Source organism: Wasmannia auropunctata, unplaced genomic scaffold (genome assembly GCF_000956235.1).
Source record: "Wasmannia auropunctata unplaced genomic scaffold, wasmannia.A_1.0 LD335973.1, whole genome shotgun sequence".
Classification (NCBI taxonomy): Eukaryota; Metazoa; Arthropoda; class Insecta; order Hymenoptera; family Formicidae; genus Wasmannia; species Wasmannia auropunctata.
This window is the reverse complement of record NW_012026917.1, coordinates 381,727-387,491: the sequence shown is the minus strand read 5'-3', so window position 1 is coordinate 387,491 and position 5,765 is coordinate 381,727.

The window sequence follows — 5,765 nt, the reverse complement described above, 5'->3', positions numbered from 1 at the left end:
GAATTGTCATAAGTTAAATTAACACATAGATAAACCATGTAACGCAAGCGATTAGTGTGAAATGCAAATGAACAATAGATATTAGACACCACATAGATAATCATAGACTGCGACTAACTATATAAGACTACAAATTATGCAATCAGTGTGAGGCTGAGATATCGTACAAGAGTTACAAGGTCTAATAGGTAAAATACTCCTCTGTCCCAATTTCTGAGTGAAGGGACTCACTCATAACAGGATGGCCGAATGTAAAGTAGGCGGTCTTGTATAGACGCGCATTGGCGCGCCTATCGAATGACGTAACGAAGTATGACGTATGCATAAAAGGGACGAGTGCGGGTAGCGCGGGAGAGCGGGGTTCTTGTGTGGAAGGACAAGGAACGGGCAGAACTAGATAGACGGTGAAACTGTAAGGACGTGAGAGTTACTGTTTTCGAGTATAGATTATCCACTGCGTGGACGACAGAGTCGATACTGTAATAATACAAGGCGTCTGAACAAGATCATTGTACTTCTGGCGTGATAAAGATAGTAAGAAAAGACACCCGAGTTAGTCAATTATCCTGACCTTTACATATCAGAAGTGGGATAACCTCGTGTGCTGTACATCGGCGCCGCTATGGGAAGCGATCGAGACGAGGGAAAGCGGCGAAGAAAGCGAAAATCGGAAAAGAAAAGGCAGCGTTCGAAGGATAAGAAGAGGTATAGCAAGGGCCGCTCGCTCGAACGAGATCGACGCAGCAGCTGTCGTGACGACGGGACAAAGAGGGACGTCAGAGGGGAGCCTCCTGAAGGACGTCGACATCGACGAGATCATCGTAAGCGGCATGATTATCGCGAAGACGACGGTAGCAGCCGCAGTCGTAGCAGCAGTTCCGAAAGGTACGGAAGCAGAAGCCGTGGACGAGACCGTCGAGGAGAGCGGGGGAGGGTGAGAGACAAAGCCCTTCCGCTGAGCGGGCAAAACATGGCGGACGACAGCACCCGATTTTTTTTCACCGAGCTAGTGAATAAGTTAACCAATAATAGGTCGGAGGGAAATAGATTCCCTATGATAGGTAACGTAATACCCGAATTCGATCCGATGAATAAAAATCAAACGATTAATAACTGGTTAAGTAAAGTAGAGGAATGCGCTAAGATGTACAAATGGGGTGATGATCAGATTATACATTACGCCATGCCGAAACTTACCGGGATAGCCAAGTCGTGGTATCAAGCCTTGCCGACGATGACTTACTCGTGGGCAGAATGGAAAATTAAATTAACGGAATCGTTCCCTAGTAAAGATGATTATGCTGAATTGTTGACCGAAATGCTAGCGCGGAGGGCTCGGTTTGGAGAAAGCTTAGAACTTTATTTCTATGACAAAATAAACTTATTAAACCGTTTGGAAATAAAAGGAAAACGCGCGGTAGATTGCTTGCTGCATGGATTAGACGACCGGTCAGTGCGTCTGGGCGCAAAAGCCACAAAGTGTACGGAACCTGAACAAATTTTAACGTACTTTCAATCGGCTGGGCTACCACCGAGAGGTTTGGGCAGGGCGAAAAATAGCTTAGACAAGGGAGCAAATTTCGCGGCGGTCAAAGACGGTGTTAGTAATACAAACAACGAACCAAAGACAGCTGGATCGTCGTCCCTGACACCGGTTACGTGTTACAATTGTGGTGAGCAGGGGCATTACAGTTTTAAATGTACAAAAAAAACAAGGAGATGCACAGCATGCAATAAGTTAGGTCATTTAGTCACGGAATGCCGTAAATTATCTACTGAAAATATGAAGAACGAAGAATCTAAAGAAAAGAATGTAATGCTGTGTAAATTAGAAGGAGCGGGTAATAATAAATACGTGACAACTTTAAAGGTAAATGACAAACAGGTGAAGGGCTATATTGATTTGGGTAGTCAGTGCACTCTATTAAAATACAGTGAGGCAATTAAGTTAGGAATAACGTGGACGATTAACAACTTGCCGATCCTTCGAGGTATTGGCGAAAACTCGATAATGCCAGTAGGTCTTGCTAAGATTACTATAGAAATTGGCAGCATAAGTGAAACTATTGACGCATATGTAGTAGATGACAGCGTAATCCGTTATGAAATATTGATAGGACAGAATTTCACTGAACAACCCGGGATCGTCATAGTTAAAACAGCTGAATCGCTAACAATTGACCGAAATCCATCGACTAAATTATCTTTTACACTGCAAAACGATACCATAGCACAACCCGGGGAAACAACAACTATACCGATTTGTTGTGACGTAAATTATTCGGGAAACATATACGTAAGAGGCTCGTTACGGAACGAAGCAGGCAAAGAGTATTACTTGATGCCAGGTGAATATGAGATTCGAGAGGGGAAGAGTAGACTTATAATACAAAACATTTCCAAAAATATACTAGAGTTGAAACAGGCGACATTAATTACGCGCGCGGCGCCCAGCGGTGGATATAAAGACGTAAGAATGTTAGAATTAGAAGATTTAAAGTCCAATTCAATATTAAACTATGGTAAGCACTTAACTAACGATGAAGTTATTAAATTAAAGAACCTACTAATGAAGCATAAGACATGTTTTTCTCAAAACTTAAGGGATTTAGGTTTTACAAACATTACACAGATGGAAATAGAACTGACAGACGCAAAACCTATCGTATATCGCCCGTACCGACTCTCAGTGCCAGAAAGACAAACGGTACGGAAAATGGTACAGGAAATGATCGATGCGGACATAGTGTGCGAATCCGAATCTTCTTACGCTAGCCCAGTTTTACTTGTTAAAAAGAAAACAGGGGATAAGAGATTATGCATAGATTATCGTGCGCTAAACCGTAAAACGCGTAAGGAACACTACCCCTTGCCGCTAATAGACGATCAATTAAATTTATTGGCGGGGAATTCTCTGTTCACGACTCTTGATTTGGCATCCGGTTATTATCAAATTCCCGTAGCTTTAGAATCACAAGATAAGACTGCATTTGTTACTCCAGATGGACAATATCAGTTTAAGCGTATGCCGTTCGGGTTAGCTAACGCGCCATCCGTGTTCCAAAGATCTATGGATAAAATTTTAGCAGAAGTAAAAAATAAATTTGCCTTGATATATATGGATGACATACTAATTCCGGCACGAGCGGTAGACGAAGGCTTGGAACGACTAGACAAAGTTTTAACACTGATAAACGAAAGTGGGTTAACCTTGAAACTAAGTAAATGTAAATTCTTTCACAAAAATATTGATTTCTTAGGATTTGAAATTAGCGGGGACGGGATTCAACCAGGGGCGCTAAAGACGAACGCTGTTTCAAAATTTCCTGTTCCTAGAAACGTACACGAAATCAGACAGTTTATCGGACTTGCAAGTTTTTATAGGCGATTCGTAGAAAATTTTGCCACGATAGCGCGACCACTTACTGATTTACTAAAAAACACATCAGAATGGAAATGGACAAACGAACAGACAGAAGCTTTCAACCAATTAAAAAAAAAATTAATTGAACGACCGGTAATGGCATTATACGACATGAAACGGGAAACGGAATTACATACAGATGCATCAAAAGTAGGGATTGCGGGCATTTTGATGCAACGAAATGCCGAGGGGGCACTAAAACCAGTCGCGTATTATAGCAGAAAAACAACTACAGACGAACAAAAATGGCACTCATACGACTTAGAAACCCTTGCGGTAATTGAGGCCCTACGCCGCTTCCGCGTTTATCTCTTAGGCCTAAAGTTCAAGATAATTACGGATTGCAATGCACTGCGAACCGTGTTAACCAAGCGTGACTTAGTGCCGCGAATCGCACGATGGTGGATTCAGTTGCAAGAATACGATTGCGAAATTGAATATAGACCGGGCACACGTATGGCGCACGTAGATGCACTGAGTCGCAACCCAGCTATTGAATTAAATGCGAGTATGGGCGAATGCGCGTTAGACGTATTACAAATAGATGTAACGAATTGGATAGCTACCGTTCAAAGTGCAGACGAAGAAATCGGAAAAATTAAGGAGGTACTAGAGCATAAGGAAGTAGGGCATATGATAGACGTGCATAAGAATTATAAAATTAAAGGTGGCAACGTATATAGACAAGTTAATGGTGAGATAAAATGGGTAGTGCCAAAAGGGGTTCGATGGCAAATAATGAGAATGAATCACGATAATGCAGGGCACTTTGGTTTTGAAAAAACACTATCGCGTATTCGGGAGTCGTTCTGGTTCCCAAGGATGCGCCGATTTGTAAAAAAATATGTTTCGGCGTGTTTAGAATGCGCGCATCATAAGGCACCTGGAGGCCCAAAGGAGGGTTTTCTCCATGCAATACCAAAGATCAATGTGCCTTTTCATACTTTACATGCTGACCACCTGGGTCCATTCGTTCGCAGTAAAAGAGGGAACACTTATCTGTTAGTAATTATTGACGCATTCACAAAATATATTAATATTAAGGCAGTTCGAGATACTAAAACTATGACAGCAATTAGAGTTTTTAAAGAGCATTTCGGTTATTTTGGGACACCAACTCGTATTATTACAGATAGAGGAACATGTTTTACAAGTTCCAAATTTAAAGCTTTTATACAGGAACATAAAATAAAACATGTATTAAATGCAGTCGCCACTCCCAGGGCGAACGGGCAGGTAGAACGTTTTAACCGAACTATTATTAGTGCCCTTGGCGCCCGCAGCCATGACGAAAAGGACTGTACATGGGACGAGTATGTAGGTGAGATACAGTTAGCTATAAATACCACAACGAATGACACAACAGGAAAAAGCCCCTCGGAATTATTGTTCGGATGTAAATTAATAAATGCTTCCGAAAATATAATTAGCGATGTGATTTATGCAACGAAACATCGCGTCAGTGGCGGTGATCTAGCGAAAATGAGGACCGAAGCTAACGAAAAAATACAACGACAACAAAATATTGCGGAAAAGAGATTTAACAAACGAAGAAGGGCACCGACGCCCTATAAAGTAGGGGATTTAGTAAGAATTGAAAGAACTTCAACAGATCAGGCAATGTTAGGAAAACCGAAAAAATTAGTGGCCAGGTTCCAAGGCCCTTATCGTATTACAAAGATTTTACCAAACGATAGATTTTTGGTAGAAGATACACCGATAACTCGTAGAGGAAACAAACGATATGAAAATGTAGTAGCAATCGATAAATTACACCCATGGCTTAATTTTAATGACCCAGCGAGCGATGATAGCGACAACGAATACAACCAAGAAAATGGAAAGGAGAGTGAATAAAATATGATTAACCGTTATTAGTTTAGATCGATGACATAGAGTTAAGAAACCTTACTTAGTTAAAAGCATGTTATAAATAATTAGTACTCAAGACGAATAGATATTACCAGATACTGCGCAAACGATTACAGACTGTAACAAAGTATGTATAATTAGTGTGAGTATATGATTTTAAATGTAACTTAGTGAGTTGTAGGCGACTAACGTTAAGTGTCAATGGACATCACGTAGATAGTCGCAGACTATAACAGATCACACAAGACTTATTGAAACAAAGTATGTATAATTAGTGTGAGTATATGGTTTTAAATGTAACTTGGTGAGTTATAGGCGACTAACGTTAAGTGTCAATGGACACCACGTAGATAGTCGCAGACTATAACAGATCACACAAGACTTATTGAAATTTTACGAATTTGTGCAAGTTATGAGCGACTAGCGTGTACACCACGTAGATATTCGTAGATCATAACAGATTGCAGGA